The following is a 17,775-nucleotide window of genomic DNA, read 5'->3' on the forward strand; positions in this document are numbered from 1 at the left end:
AGTACTTCAAACCTGCAGCCAAAGCAGCTCTGCTCAAAGAGCCAAGCACACGCTCAATGCCCCTATGGTCTGTTTCATGCATCAGAGTCAACATTTCTAAATTTGCCTCATTTGATTTACGGAACTTTTTCTCTATTTTTTACCTTAACTTTTTATCACTTTTTGGACATGGGTGAGCTACTTATCAGCCTCATCATTAATCAAGTGCTGAAAGGTTCTTGTTTCCATACCAGCTGTGGGAGAAACATGGCTGACCAAAACAAATGCAATGGGCCACTTATGCACTAGCCTCCTTTTAAGGTACAAGCTGCCTTTGAAAGATGACCAGCGCTAGCTTTTTTTCCTTTACTCATGCAACAACATGAAAGCTCTTGAAGAGCTCCAGAAGATCAAAAGGAACATTTTGCCATCTGTTCCGAGCTGGGTCACATCAGGTTGAAAACACATGGCGAACAAAAGACAGTGTTTGGAGGGGGGTGAACTGTTAAATATTCTGACATCTCTGGCAGACACCTTAAGGAATTTCACACACTTAACAGAGGCTTCGATGTAGTACCAGACTTGGAAAAGAAAAAAACTCTATCAATCATTCAATCAATAAATTAAACGATAACACATTCTTTCTACAAAACAATTAGGCCTATATGCTTAGGTTCAATAACGAACCCTTTGAGAATGCATTGTCAAGTGCGTACATTTACAAATATAAACAAAACCATCTTTGCAGAGATAAGATTTATTTACTTTTAATAGTCCCACAGTGGGAAATGTACTAAAGATGTCATAGAACTCTTTCTGCTTCTCTAAAAAACATATCTGTGCATATGACATATGCAAGGGTAAACACACTTTAAAATGTATAGAACCTCCACATAAAATAAAGGTTCTATTATCGATTAAAGGTTTTTCCTAGAACCAAACATTCAGGCCAAAACAATATGAATCACTTTACGTGAGATGATTCTGATTTTGTGCTGCTTCTTACATGGAGTGCAGAGACTTCAGAGTCTCTCCCGTCAAAAATCAGGACCTGCATTTATGTGAGAGTGTAGAAACAAGAATAAATGAATCACAAGCACCAAGAAATTAGAGAACTGATTAAATACGGTAAAAAAAGAAATGAGAATAAAGCAAAAATGGCAACAAAAAACAAACAAACCAACAAAAAAACAGAGATTCTGCTCCGCACTGCTCACTCCTGGGCCCTCACACTGAACTGAGCTGTGGCTCGTTCTCATTTAAAGGCACAGTCTGTGAAACTGGGGGAGATGGGGTGAATGGTGTTACGTTTTTTTTAACCCTTGTCATATTTTGAAAAAAGCATATCACAGATATTTCATTAAGACCCTAGAACTGTGTCATCTTGTGGAAAAGGGGTATACTATGTTCCCTTTATGCATTTAGACACTGTTTCACTCCTCTCTCTCTCTCTCTCTCTCTCTCTCGTCCTCTTTTTCTCCTCCCTCTGCTTTCCCGTTCCACTAAAGTGCCCTTTGTGACCCGTCACGCGTTTATGAATATTCCAGACTCATATAAAATCCACAGGAGCATGTGAGCTACTCCTGCTTGTCATATTTTCAGGCTGTAAGTGCCTTACATAAACATACATCTCCATCAATTTTGTATGGGAGGTGAGAGAGACGGATGAAGTGAAAGAAAGGATTAAAAAACAACACCAGTAGCATCTCGTTCGGCGGTCGTGGGCTTCATTGTGTTCAGTAGGCCACCTAGGCACTCCTAGAGTTCTTTGTAAGTGCTTATGCAAATACTTTTCTCCATATCTCATTTTACATATGCAACTTCAGCATTAATCTCAATAGAAAATATTGTCAGGTGAATAACTCAACCTCAGTCCAAACCATTTTAATCCTGTGCTCTAAGAAATGCAGATCTACTCTTTAATCCATTTGCCTTTACATCTACTCTCATACATTAAGAATTTATAAAGGTTATATGGTTTGATGCCTTAGAAGAACCCTCATGAGATTTTCAATGAGTATTTATGGATCGCCCTGTGAAGGACTGGCGCCCCCTCCAGGGTGTATTCCTGCCTTGCACCCAATGATTCCAGGTAGGCTCTGGACCCACCACGAACCTGAATGATAATGAATATTTATGGATCTCTAAAAGAACAATAGGCCATTTTTACCATAAAAATGATCACAGGGTATTTAGTAAAATTATGAATTATTTTTAACACATTTTCTTTTCTTCATAAAGTACAATTCAGATGAGATGAAGTATCAAACTTAGTACCTGAATGAACTAGTTTATGCAGAATAGAGTAGCAATGTTGAATGTTTAAAATAGATTTAGGCAGTTTACATTACGTGGAGAGAATTTATTCATTCTTAAACTTTCATTCACTAGTTCAGGGTCGCGGTGGGTCCAGAGCCTACCTGGAATCATTGGGTGCAAGGCAGGAACACACCCTGGAGGGGGCGCCAGTCCTTCACAGGGCAACACACACACACACACACACAGTAACTCACACCTACGGACACTTCTGAGTAGCCAGTCCACTTACCAACGTGTGTTTTTGGACCGTGGGAGGAAACCCACGCAGACACGGGGAGAACACCATTCTTAAACAGAAGTTCAGAAACTTTCACAGTGTTCAGACATGTAAAAACAAGAACCAGACATCTGTTATCCTCTAAAAGTTTCATCACTCAGTATTGTAAGAAGTGGCTATGTTGCCAGGTGTTCGGAGACAGGGTAGTTTTGAGATCTATTTTTAAAATCTATTCCTGGTAGAGAGGTACATGAAGTCCAATGTGAGGGAAAGTGCTGGGAAAACAGCTTTTATAAAATCAGTAAATTCACAAAATATAAGTGAAGGTGAACTCTCACTGGTTGCAAATAAGATGTAGGTCTTTGCTGTAAACATCACAAACTCTACATCCAAACAGCACCACTGAAAAGAAACCAGACCAAGTTTTTTTACACAAGGCCCTTTTTGAATAAATATGTAAAAAATGGTGAAATGATCCTTATTGTTTGTACTGTGGATCCAAATATGATGATAATATCTAAGTAGCATCAGAACATGGCAGAACACCAAATCACACGTATAAAATGAACTTCTCAAGACTTAAACTGAAAGGAACTGTGAAGTCAAAATAACAGTTACAGCACAGTCTAGTACTTTCTTGTGAAGTGATATGCAAGAGGACAAAGCAAACCTGAATGCATTAATGACAGCAGAGCACACAATTAATCTGCCATGGCATACATTCTCAAACCTGGACCCAAATAACAGGTCTCCATCTGCCATCTCCGTTTTAAAGCAGCAATCAGTCATTTTTTTCTTGGACAATTCTTTGTCATGTTATGAAACTGCCATTACACAGAAACATGGCACTGGGAGCTGTCCATAAAATCCTGGATTTATAGAGACTCAGTACTAAACCCACTCTGTGGTGCATAAACTGCTTCAATCAAGGATTACAGCAATTGATACTCCATTTTATGTGAGCAGAACTTGAAAACAAATAAGAAAATAATGCAAAATCTTACATAAATAAATTCTTTCTGTTTTGAGATTAGCCTCTGGCTAAATATTCTCAGGCTTTGTACCATCTGAATGTATCAAGGAGCAAAAGGATACTAGTAAGTGCTGATATATTAGAGAGCGTGTTATACAGTCAGCCATCCAATTTCCAACCCCAAGCCAATGCCACAAGAATAGTATGTTACTCATCCAAAGTGGTTTCCCAAAATGAGGTAATTCATAGCTTGAAATACTACTAATTAAACACATAAGCAATAAGCAATGTACACTAAACCTATTCCAAGGCTACACACTTTAAAAAAGAAGGCTCTTCAAAGGTTCTGAAGAGATCTGTAACAACTTAAAGAATGCGTAAATGGTTTTGGAACGCACAAGTAGCTTTTTGCTTCATTGTAATTGTGTAAATGATACTTTTTATGTGTACTGCCTTACAAGTTTTTATAATCAGTAATTATATTAGATATAGCATTACTGTAAATATTATTGTTATTATTATGAGTCAATATAATTACAGACATCCTCACTGTCTAAACAAGTCCTTGTGGTATGAAAACATTACACTGTGTGAAAATATTAAGATAGCAAGTCCAATGGAAATGAACAAAAAAAAATTTTATGAACAAAATCACTTCTTAATGTGCAACAGCACATTAGTTTGGCGATCTGGAACAACTATCAGCCTACAGACTGTGAAATTAAACAACACAATCCCTTTTCTTTTGCTTTTTTTTTTTTTTTTTTTTTTTTTTTTTTTTTTTTTAATGGAATAGAATGTGAGACTTTGCACAGCTTCTCCTCATCTGAGTCTCTCCCATCACAACACTGGACCCAAGTTTATATGAGATCATAAAAATGAGTTTAGCAAGTGCTGAAACCAGTTCTGAACAGGGCTGTTTAGACAGAGGGAGAATGGTGCTGTTTTGTTTGATCCTTGTAGAATTTTGAACAAAGCATTTCACAGATATTTGATTAAACCCCAGAACTAGTGGTATATGTCCCGTTTAATATCTTCTAACACTGTATAACATTAAGGTTTAAGGGGTTTCTTTGTTGTTTGTTTATTTTTTTGGTCAGTAATGGTAGATTACTATTAGGGGTGGGCGATATGGCCCTAAAATAATATCACGTTATTTCAGGGTATATTCATGATAGCGATATCCTGGGTGATATGAGGAAACAATGAAAAACACTTTTATTAATTTCAAGAACACACTATTGTAACAAATGTTATAATAACATTATATTAATATTAATTATAGTTAATATATATTAAATGTTTTATTTATTAAAAAGTTTTATTTTACTACAAATGCAGTAATGTACAAATGTAAACATATTAGAATATCACGATATAACAATATTGACTTTTTAAAATCGTTTTAAAAATTATGACAAACGATATGATATGGCACAGCCCTCATTACTATGTTGTTCTAAAATTGTTACAGTAGTTTCTAAAACAACTGAAACATTCTAGCATCAAAAATCCTTTTGGCAAAGAATATAGGTTTGACTGCTGTAAAAATAAGCTCTACAGAATTTATTTCAAATCTGATAACCAGCATCTTCAGCCCTTTAAAAAGCACTGACCGTGAGCCACTATAAATTACAATTCAAATTCAAATTCCAAAAAGAGACACAAAGCAAAACCGCAGTTCCCACCAGACAGCACCTCTTATGTGATTGGGATTAGCTGCAGGGCAGAAGTCATGATTCATCTCCCAACATCAGCCTCTTAAATGAGCTCCTGCGGACAGATTCCCACTGGCAACATAACAACAATGCTGCAAATGAAGTGCACAGCAATCACGTCAAACCTCTGAATCGAGGACACACAACCCTGCAACTCTGATCCTGCACGGCTGCAGACAACAGTGGTTTAGTGAATGTCCCACTCAAGCACACTTGACTCGACTCCTTATTTAAAGAGCACATATCTTGCATTTTTAATGTGTTTAAATTATTTCCCAGTGGACAACTTATGATGTTTGTGTGGGTTTATGCTCCAAAAAATAAAAACGATACATATTTGTATCACACTTACCCTACAACCATTATTCCTCAGAATTAAGCAGGCTGTTTTATTAACTGTGCCTCTAAAAGTGATATATGTAAATGATTTGTGACTGTCCTATAATTTACCGCTTTTAAAGTGCAATTAAGAATGAAGCACTCCTTTAAATTTAAACAGAATGGGTGTGGCTAAACTGTATAGGCTGGATTTTGTAAAGCATCAAAATATATGTTGTAAAACATCAAAATATTTAATTTACAAAGGGATTAACCTATTTTCGTTTTTCCATGATGTGGGCCCTTTAATGGCCTAGTTTGACAGGTACATACGAGGAGTGAGAGCGACCTCCAGAACCCTGGACTCCCCTGCTCTAAATAGAGAGCAATGATAAGGCATTAGAACTACATTACCCATGATTACCCTGTTTCAAAGGTTTGTTATCTCAGAAGAGGCAGTGATTAACCAGGCATAAAAACTTAGCTTGAACATTTCTCCTCTATTAATATTCACCCTTTTGTAACAGTGAAATTCAGAATAAAAACCTAATGTCATCTTCAACATTTATATTTTGATATATATAAAACCTAATTATAGAGTTTATGATTTATTTTAAATATGACCATTTGCCTGATTCTTTTGTTACTGACATTCTGACTAGAATCATAAAGACCCTGATTTCATCACCATTTTTTTTACAATGAAACTGTGTTATGAAATGGCTCAGGCTCATCCGTTAAAAAGTCCCTTCCCAGATTAAACACTACAGCTAAGGTGCGTTTGTGCCTTTGCATGGTGAAACAATAGACTAAACATGTTTAGACATGATTCAGCACTGGGAGCTGTCCACAAAACAAAGCAGCACAACATTCAGTACAGTGTAAAAGTTACATCTCCATGTATTTCATTTCCAGTCAAAATGACCATTATGCACAAGCTGTTTATTTTTCTGTCTCATATTTACTCTGTTTTTATGTTCAGTCTTAGACGTTGGTGGCATTTCTGCATCCTATGGTTCAAGATATCCCAACACAATTTGTTTAAAGGGAAGACTGTGTATATAACCTGTTCAGAAATATATCCTGGAAAATTAATAACTTTTTATAATCTCTGCAGAAACATACGGCTAAAAGACTGGAACACTGAAGCAGCCATAAAATCTCACTCTGGAGCAGCCATCCATGTCTCGCTTTGGAGCTGTTAAACATGTCTCAATGTCAACTGTCAGGAGAATAATGGCCCTCAGAACTGAACCGTGGAACAGAAAATGTGTGGAGGGCTGATGAAGCAATATCTTAAGATTTAGCAAGAATAGTGATCCTAACATTGCAAAAACACTACCTGACCATGCTAATACTCTTTAATCTAAAGGCAATCAAAACCTCACAGCAATGGTCAAAGGGTAGCTTCTTCTGCAGCAAATGAAAGGCAAGCCCACTATTTATGCATTTGATTTCAGAAGATAGATAAACAGGTTTTTACAAAGTTGGGCCAGTGCAGCAAGGCAATAAGACTCGCCCCAAAACGTCCCATTGGTAAACTAACGGCCTGGCTTGTGCAAAGATATCTAAAGTGAAAATATATAAAGTAAGACACAATTAGAGAGACAGTCTGATGAGTTGTGATAGAAATCCTGTTCTGTTCGTTGTTCACCCTTCAGTTATGGGGCTGAAATAGAGCTATTTTGTTGCATAGCCAAGTGAAAATGCTGACACTGGCTTTAGCCTCCATCACTGAGAGGGATTTATGGTTTCTTATTAGCTGACAGACGGCAGGAAGGGGGCTGTGACTGATACTTTCCTCCAGCCCCTTTTTCCACGAAACATCAATGTTCTTTCTGCCAGCAGTGATAAAGCATCGTCCATCCAAGTCCTCGAGAGAAATGCCAGAGGAGAAAAACGTAGCAGTGTTACGTATGAGACCTCTGGATCAAAACCAGATTGAAGCTGTATATGATGAGAAATGAGTGTGAAATATAAATATTATAAACCAATGGAGCTTGAATTTAAAGAACTGGGTCGTGTCAGGCGCTTACACTCAAATTAAGCTTTTGTTTTTGCTTCTTTTGGGGAAAAAAAAGTCATGGCGATTTATTTGCGTGCAGTAGCACTTTTCACAGGGAAAATATTAACACTTCCCACTTTAAAACCACGTCGTCTACTCAATGCTGATGCTAAATTTGACATTAAAAAGCAAATATATTTTACATTTGTTGACGAATCCCTCCCTTTCCACTCCTTTTACTCCAATGTTGTGGCGAAAACAAAAAAGCGGACGTAAAAAATCTCCCGCGTCGCCTTTAACTACACGAAGCTTCGCTTTCACACCTCAACACATCTCTCCCACTTCCGCCGAGCACAAAAGACCCAACACTGGCCTCAAACACCAAACCTGAATGGGTCCTGAAGACCCTCGGCGTCGCTGTGTGTCGCGTGTTGGCGTGGGGGTTTGTGGAGCAGTGTGTTGAAGATGTTAAACATGTTAAACATGGCTGTCTGCCACAACACACATCACGATGGAGCCACAAGCCAAGAGAAGCCACACAAACGCAATAAACAAAAAACCAGCCCAGGGCCAAGTCCTTCCACAGAGACCGAGTACAGTACTCACAATGCGCCATTGTGCGCTCCACTTCCATGGCGTTAAAGGGGAGCTGAGAGTCGAGCTCCGGATGCTGCCGCTGTGCTGCTGAATCTGCTGCTCTCTCCGCTCAACCGCGCTCACTGTGGGCACAGATCACATCAGCCTCCGTGTGTGTGTGCGCGCGCGCGTGTGTGTATGTGAGTATTAGGAAGAGGAGAGGAGAGAGCGTGCGCGTACAACACAATCGCACCTCCAACAAGACCCAGTGTGAAGATTTTGAGTTCAGATTCACTTCTGAGAATTCAAAATGTAGACACCCCCTTATAATCAGCGAATTAATTTACTTTAAGTGCACCATACGTCAGCTAGAGGGGTATAAAGAGCGCCATAAAAGCTCTGTTAGAATTAGGACAAGGTAGAGCAGCATGTGTGATCTGGACCTAATCATCCATCATCAGTACTTAACCTCACTGAGGTTCTCATGAATGAACACTATCAAATCCTCACAGAAATGTTCCATCGTGACACAAGGTTAAGCTAGCGTAGCATTAGGAGCCTTTCCTAGGATCCAAGTGAACCATGAGTTGTGAATCAATTCTCAGTCTAATGGGTAAAGCACAGTTGCTATGCTGCCAGAAGATTGATTTACCATTGCAATTTCTGCTGAAACAAACCATGTGAAACTACACGGAACAGTCACTGGATTAGGAACAGTAAGCTAATAATGGGTTGGTCCACCTTTATTGAGTCGTTACAGCAAGCAGATAACGGGGAACAGACTCCACAAGGTGGCGAACATCCTCCATATGTGACGCAACCCATGCCTGCAGCAGGAGCTCTGTGAAAAGGTGGACATTTTGCAGGCCGGAGGGAGCAGATTGCACAGCCTGTTCCAGCATATCCCAAACATGTTCAGTGTACTTGCAGTCGGGTGAGTCTTGGGACCAAGGCAGTGTGGAGCATTCATGGTTGTGTTCCTCACATTAGCACATCATGCAATGTTCACCTTTCTATATGTCAACCATGTGACCAGCAGCTGTGTGCCCTTTGGCTGGATGTTTGTTGATGGTTCCTCCATTCTTGGTACACCTGTAAAACCATAAGGGAACAGCCACAAGTGCAGCTGGTACTGAAACACTGGCACAACACCTCTTGGCTCTGTGTGTGATCAAAGTTGCTCAGGTCATCCCATTTGCTCACAGCTGGTAAATGTTGTCTTCTGCTTTGCAATGAACACTTTATATGACCACCATTTGTTGGCATTTTATCAGTAATCATATGCTATCTGCTAGGTGTTCTTATCATTTGATGGTCCAATCTATAGCTCAGAAAGTACAGATTCTGGTTTTTGATTACTTTTGTAAGTTACCTCTCCAGAAGACTGTCTGTGAGGAGTTGGATGTGTTCTCCCTGTGTCTGTGCAGGTTTTCTCCCAGGGTCCAAAAACATACGTTGGTAGGTGGACTGGCAACTCAAAAGTGGCCATAGGTGTGAGTGTGTGAGTGAATGTGCGAGTGTGTGTCACCCTGGGAAGGACTGGCGCCCCCTCCAGTCCTTTTGGCTGGATTCCAAAGTAATCCAGTGTAAAAATCACAAAAATTATTTTTGTTTTATTCCTTGAAACCTACATTAAACCAGAGCCAAGTCCCAAACTCAGAATGTTCTCCACTATATAGTGCACTATTTTGGGAGTTCTGCTATTTTTACTGGTGTCCATCAGTTTAGTGGGTTGCACTATAACAATCCCACGATGCATTGCAGTAAGTAGGATACATACAATAGAGTTACCCTGGACTGCACATTTTAGTTGTTTTCCTATTTAACACAACCACTGTAAATCTTAAAAGGGTTCGTTCATTAACTGATTAGAAGAATGAGGTATGTTGGTAGAAGGGAAAGCATTACATGTGTAGGGCATGGTTGACAAACACTGCTCTCATGGAGAAAGTGTATACTAAAGGTATAGAGAGCATAAATGTCCCTTCAAAGGTATAGCAATGGTCTCAGAATCCAGCTGTGTTCCCTAAAGGTACATCACATTATCTTCTCAAGATAAAAGTCCTGGAGATGAAAAGATATATGAAACTGTATTATTGTAATACAACTTAAATACGTACAATTAACAAAAATTCTGCTACATTCATGACCACAAGGTACTAAATATGTGCCCTAAAGTACCACTTCCACAGTGACAGTTTTTTTGAGACTCTATGAGAATGCAATACGTTTTGATGGATGTAGGAATGGTGAACAGGTTGTGGTTGACAGCTGCTGTAATTTCTGCAGTACCTAGCACAAATACAGTCCAAGGTTTTGGATGTATGTGCGCAAAAGCACCTTTCCAAATTGTTCTGGAGGCAGCAATGCCTTTGAGGCAGAAAGAAAATTGTTGGTTGCATGTCAACAGGCAGGGAGTAATGTGATTGGTTAAAACAGATTGGGTAGATATTTTCAAATACCACAAACTGGTCAGGCTCTGCCTAGAAACTTTGCCTGCCCTTGTTTGGAGGCATTTCCATCTTAAGTGATTCGAAAACAAAAATAAGTCAATATTAACCACCTATTAAGCAGGAATAGAGCAATATTCTCATTTCGGTTCATGCTTTACAATGTTTGGAGTTCTCTCCATTGTGTAAAATAACTCTAGATGCCTTTGCCATGATCAAAGAGAGACAGAGAAAAACGTGCCGACACTGTGGCTTCGTAAACACATTAGACCAGTTTCAAGCATGCAGACAGACTGGAGCTAGCGAATGGTGAAGAAACATCTTCTGAATTTTATAAAAAGTCTCTTTTGATTTCAGTCGTGAACTACACCTAAGTGTGGAGGAGAGTGCCTCTACAAAAGCTGCCTCAGAGGCAGCAGAGCATTAAAACTTTCTGCAGCTTCCTCTAAGGCAGCAACTTACATTATTTTTTATTGTATTATAAAACAGAACTATGTGTAAAATAACAAAAATAAAATTATACTGCACATTTATTTTTCCAGAGTCATTTCTGTCAGACAGAGCAGGAGAACACAAGGGTCTAGGTGGAGTTTTACTGGTTTATGACACTGTATTTGAACATTTCTGCCCAATCTGTTTTAACCAATCACGTTCATTTCTGCCTGTTGGATGGTAACCGGTTATGTTCCTTCTGCCTTGAAGGCATCGCTGCCTCCAGGACCATTATAAGTAGTGCTTTTGTACATGTGCATTTTGGACATGAGAGAGGGCAGTGGAGACATTGTAGCTAGTTGCAGAATATTTGTCGTTCTGTTGCATACCACATCACACATTCACCACATTTCTGCCTGTGCAAGTGTATGTGGATAGATAAAAGGCATTCCATTTACACTTGTATTTAATGTGGTCAAGATCCATCTCTGATTATTTCTAGTGGTTTGAGGAATCCAGTCACCTGTCTTTTTGTGCTGTCAGGTGAAATCTAAATGTGATCCAATGACTAATGATCTAATGCAACATCTGATGACATCTAATGATCTAATGCTAGGGTCAGGATCTGCCCTCACTAATGTCGTAGCTGCTGTGTGAGCATGTATCTACAAACATAAACTTCTTAAATACAGTGAGATTGATATACGAGTGGCCAGTTGTGAGAAGTACTTCGTTTCTTTGGAGTGATGCCACAGAAGAATTTGTGTTAGTTCTTTAAAAAATCTTTTAAATCATGGTTGTTTACAAAAAAACAACATAGTTATCTCCACTTATATTTAATTAGTATGGATCATAATTAACTAAGACTGAAATCAAGACACAATCACCAATTAGCCAGTGTAATATTTATATTTTATATATAAAGAATTTTTGTGACAGCATTGTATGTAGTATTTTTAGTACTGTGAGTCAGGTAAGTGCTTTGATGCTGCAGTTAGATGCTGTTGCTACAACTACATTAAAATGCAGGGTAATTATGCATGAGTCAGTGTGTTGAGTAATGAGTTATGTCTCACTTGTTTTAAAACAGGCATTTGATTTTTCCATTTAACGTCTCACTTTGGTCAATTAAACTCTGGAGAACCCATCTCTCAAAAAATATGGCCTAAAGCCTTAAAAGTGGCTTAGATGCAGGTCTAAAGCTTCACAGTCATTCAGTACAAACCTATAAATATGCAATTAATCACAGCCAATGTCTCGGTTTCCCCTTCTGCTGCTTGTCGGCAACTTGAAAGTGCAGCCCCTTTAGCTGATGGGATTTGTTCCTTAGATTTGTGACATAAGAAACCTTTTCATCACGTTCACTGTTTGTTTGGTGCATGATACATTTTCTAGTGTACAAGACCACAAAGACGTGTTAACAAAATTAAACACTTTAAAAATTTAAAGTTGATTTTTTTTAAATTTATAATTAAAATAATTTCACTGGAATGGCTTTTATGAACTGAAAAGGCCAGTTTGCCATTGTGGTATCTATTGGCTAACAAAATGCACATGAAATGTGCCAGTGTGTGTTCTGTGTTCATTTATTCAGTGCAATATAAGCTTTGATTAAGAAACAAAAATGACCCATGAAAATGAAAAAAAAAAAAATCAGTCATTAAGTGATACGTTCCTGTTATGTTTTGTTTCAGATTTGGTCTTAGGACTATATTTACAAATAAAACACAGTTTATTAACAATTCTAAAGAGTTGAAAAATAAAGGTGCTAGAAAGGGATTTTTTTTTCTTTTTTTACCAGATGCTGTAGTATATATGGGGTTTGAATGTGTATACTGTGTGAAATTTGTACAAAATTGAATTTTTGGCAAATGCAATCCCATGCATTTTAATGAACATTAAATATAAACAGCTAGTCTTTAACAACTAATAAATGCCCTTAAGTCCACATGATCTTATTTCTTTCCATTACATTTTGGTAATATAATATATATATATATATATATATATATATATATATATATATATATATATATATATATATATATATATATATATATATATATATATATATATATATATATATATAATTAAATGATATTGTCCGTTTATGATCATGGAAACCCTGTTATTTTCTGTTCATATATTGAACTACAAAACTGAATCACTGTCTGTTGACATGGCATTAATACATATAATTTATAAGTGTTACTTATTCCTTTCCACCATAAATGTAATTTAGGAGGCAGATCTTATTCACAACTTTCACAACTTCAGTTCCACCTTGAATAGGTCAGTTTAAGAAACTTATTTGCGTTTTTGTCCAGCTTCTTAATTGTCCAGCTTCTTAAATCTAGAGCTAGTTTTTATAAACAAAACTCATTTTAAAAACACTTATTTTTCATTTTATCCATTTAAAACACAGCCAAGTACACGTCATATCACTAAAACATCTACCTATAGTGAAACGTTTATATTTGCTGTGTACTACCAAGCTTGACTTCTCCTCTTCTACCTTAAATAGGTGAATATGCAAGGCTTTTCAAACACAATTGTTACTCCTTAATTTGTTTAAAACACACACACCATGAAGAAGCACACATGAATCTGCATCAATTTCTTTAAAACAATGGTGTTTACTCTTTTCAATCATGTTGTTATTCATCCTTCTTCATATAAAATACACAAAACACAGTCCTGACATCTTTCAAACGTTGCTATGACCCACTTGCTTTATATAAAACACACTGGCGTTTACTCCTTTTGTTCTATACACAGGTGTCTACTATATTTTTTCAGAAATAATTTGATTTTACCTGTTCAGGAGAAAATTAGCCGGCTCTGTCTCTGTTCTGTAGTGTTGCTGCTTCTAAACTGCTTCCAGTTTTCAAACACAGGGCTAATACTTCCTCTCATTTTACCCTGTCTCTGGTCATGGAGATTTTTAGGGCGGTGGGGCTTTTTAAATCTGGTAAAATATAACATTAACTATGTTCACTTGGTCATTTCATGGCTGCAAGACACCATTTGTAGACCTGACCACATGGTGGACTGTAAAATGACTGGACAGAGAGGGGAATGACAGGCGGGACTTCGGAGGGCGGGACCATGAGCTCCGCTCCGGACTGGGCACTTCTCAAGGAGAATACACTGCTTTAGCAATGCTGTGGGAGGCAGCAGTGATTTAGCTCTGAATGTTTCCTTGATCTATGATCACACACCCTGGACATTTTATGCAGTAAATATGCTACAGATTGCTCCTTTGAAGCTCTTCTTTAAGATTGAACTTATGTCAGCACCATGGCCCCATTTTTTAAGATATATTTTTATTTTTATACGGAAATTTCTCATACCAGTCATTGTTTCCAATTATACTGCTGTGTTTGTATTGGCCTCTTTGAACTCTACATCAAAAAAATAAATGGAAAATTAAAATCAGGTTCTTTCTCCATGTTGTATCGAAATTGTATTGTATCATGGAGCAAAAGCAGTAATATGTATTTTGAAATTTGTGTGTCATTGCACCCCTAATTAATTTATATATATATATATATATATATATATATATATATATATATATATATATATGAACTTGTCAGAAAGGCAGTAACAGTCAGATTTGTCTAGTGTGTTGGTGTAGGGTATGACTTTCAGTTTTTTAATATACTGAGCAGAATATGAAAAGTACCTCCACCCATGAGTAAGAGATGATCATCTGAAAATAAGATTTGAGTCTGAAGGACCTTAACAAATTTCCAGACAGATCTGTTAAAGCATCAAGTAAAACACTGTAATGTGGAACCTAGTATGGCTGCATGCTGTGGTGAACAGTGTTAAAGCAATATGAGAAACGGAAATATGAGAAATGGAGATAGTGTTACAGAAAATGAGAGTGTGTGAGAGAGAGAGAGAGAGAAAGAGAGAGAAAGCAAGCGAGGGAGAGAGAGAGGGCAAGAGAGAGCAAGAGATAGGGATAGAGAGAGAGAGAGAGAGAGAGAGAGAGAGAGAGAGAGAGAGATACAGACAGACATAACACTGAGCATGGTGCTGTTTTAATGAGCTGAGCATTAAAGAGTGCTGTTCCATTTGGAAAGAGTGTAAAGTAGGACATCAGTGGCCTGAGTCCGAACATAAAGGAAATTTCCACTGAACTTGTTTTGCCTTCTCTTCCATGACCCACAGATTCAATGGCTGCACAATCAGTAGATCCCAGTATGAATGCTTTCAGCTGGACTCTCTGTAGGGTGAGAAATGTGAGGAGGCCTGGGGGCAGGAATGTGTAGTAGCGTATGTAGCGCAGGAGAGTGGAAATGTACTGGTACGTAACGGCTATTTTCTGTCCCTCTGGACACAGGAGACCACACATGTCCCATATTCCTGTTTACAGTTTCATCACAGAGACTGAGGTGTAAACTAATAAAGAGTAAAGCTCAAGTATATTGAGCTATGTATTCATCAACATAAATGTATTACATAATCAAGATAGTGGGATGGAGTTATTGGTCTGAGTAAGCCATATAAGTGTTATATAATATAACATAATATAATAATTAGCTGAATCTTTTGGAGTTTCAAGCATGACATTTTTTTTCAGATGTTATAAAGGATATCATAGCGGTCAGGACAAATCCTGGCAATCTTCTTTTTTTTCTTACATTCAGTTTTTTACATTTTTGACACAATTTTAACATTTCAGCTGCATTTTTTTGTGAATTTATTTTTTACATAAAATAATTAGACACACATTTCTAAATCAATTTATATGTATTATTAAAATTAATAAAATGTAAACAATGTAAAAATGTATAATGTTGCATTTTGCTGTGAAATCTGAGATGCTTATGTTGATTTTATCACTTGTGTTTTATTTTTTATTCATAACATGTTCCTTTAAAAGTAATATATCCCAGATTTACCTGCATTCCCTACAGAAGCAAAATTGATAAAATCAAAATCCAAAACATTAACACAAAACAGTAAAGATACATTTTTAAGTCACTTTCTTAGTGTATTAGCACTAATTTTATTAATTTGTGGATGTGAAACTCCTACCAACCCACAAACTGTGAAATAAAACAAATAAAACAACAATGTATTTTTCCTCCCATAAGGAAACATAGGAAAAAAGGAACCATTTTAATTATGTGCTGTGTCTTACATAGATAGCATGCACTTTTCCCACCTCCTTTGTCTGAGTATTTCCAATCACAGTGCTGGACCTGTGTTTATGTGAGAGCACAAAGACAAAATTAAACACACACAACAAACACAGAAAATTAAGTGTCTGATTAAACATGTCCAAGCCAAGAATGGAGAACAACGAGAAATAGAAATTGCTCATTGTGGGGCACCTTTTGTTTGGAGAAAACAGAGGCTCATTCACATTTAAAGAAACAGGTGCTACAACCAGGGTTGCTAGACAGGGTTAGAAAAGTGTAGTGTTGTTTGATTTTTTTGGTATTTTGACCAAAGCATGTCATTTCTTCAAGAGATCTCTGTTATCTTCTGGAAACACAGGTATAACATGCCCACTTTAAAAGAACCTTTAATATTCTGTATATTTTTCCCCAGGTAATAACATTTTGTCTTATTGGTATTATTACCTCGGTGATGTCCTGGTGTACATTTAGGTTGTGTAGGTGTCACAGTTTAGGTAAAAACACAATTGAGGTTATAATACAAATAACTAGACCAAACAGCTTTGATATTTAATCACAAATTTCTAAATCATATTCATATTTAATCACCATATAAATTGCCATGTATTACAGTTTTGTCTTGGTATTTGTTCAAAGTATGACACAATTTTCTCATATACAGTACAGTAGAAAACATTAATTAATTAATTCATTCATTCATTCTCTGAAACCGCCCCCACTGGAAAACAGTGTATTTATATTCCAGTCAAATTATCCATCAGAGACAACTGATTTTCATGCTCAAAAATACAGTATATTACTTTTAGAATATATAAACAAATGTTTAACATACCTACATGGATATTTCTCCCCACACCTGCAAGTGGTATTTGGTGGTGGACACAGTACACAACCATGTACTTGAGTTAAAGAACAGATACTCAGTGTAAAATATTACTCCAGTAAAAGTAGAAGTCCTCGTTGTAGATCCTCACTTGAGTAAAAGGACAAAAGTATTTACTATCAAATGTACTTAAGTATCAAAAGCAGAAGTACCATGACCTATTATGGCTCTAATGTCCTATTATAATTCTTGTAACATGACTCATGCTTAACACATTGTAGGTGAAAAGACTGTAGTGTCACTCTTGGTTCCCCAGTCTTTTAATAGAATGTCATTAATTAGTCTGACACTGGTGAACATAGCAGAAACGACCTAAGATTAAATGCAATGAATGATGTTCATTTGTATTTGCAACGATGTTGGTGTACACCAATTCTGTGCTTTCCTATATCAACTTCTGTGTGGAAAATGTCACTGTGGACAAACGTTGCTGGGTGTATTCCAACCAGAAACCCTGGATGAATAAAGAAGTCCAGGCTATTCTGAGGCAACGCGACACAGCTTTCAGGTCTGGTGATGAGGTGCAGTACAGTGCTGTCAGACCTGACCTGAAGAAGGGAATCAGGAAAGCCAAATTGGAATACAAAAGACGGATGGAGGATCATTTCAGCACCAACAACACAAGGCAAGTGTGGCAGGGGGTCCAGCATCTCATTCACTACAAGCCCTGCAACATCACAAAGGCAGATGATGATGATTCAATTCTGGCAGAGAGGCTGAACCACTTCTTTGCACGTTTTAAAGTG

At 37.4% G+C, this 17,775-nt stretch overlaps 1 protein-coding gene across 1 annotated transcript in view; it reads right to left on the minus strand.

Annotated features, from left to right (window-relative positions):
- The window catches only part of tbkbp1 (TBK1 binding protein 1), a 75,272-nt gene extending 67,082 nt beyond the window's left edge, over nt 1-8,190 (minus strand). The window contains exon 1 of the mRNA XM_066666682.1: nt 8,136-8,190. The gene's annotated coding sequence lies outside the window, so the exon portion shown is untranslated. The remainder of the gene's footprint in view (nt 1-8,135) is intronic.
- Between the last annotated feature and the right edge of the window lie 9,585 nt (nt 8,191-17,775).

This window comes from Hoplias malabaricus, chromosome 3 (assembly GCF_029633855.1).
Source record: "Hoplias malabaricus isolate fHopMal1 chromosome 3, fHopMal1.hap1, whole genome shotgun sequence".
Lineage (NCBI taxonomy): Eukaryota > Metazoa > Chordata > Actinopteri > Characiformes > Erythrinidae > Hoplias > Hoplias malabaricus.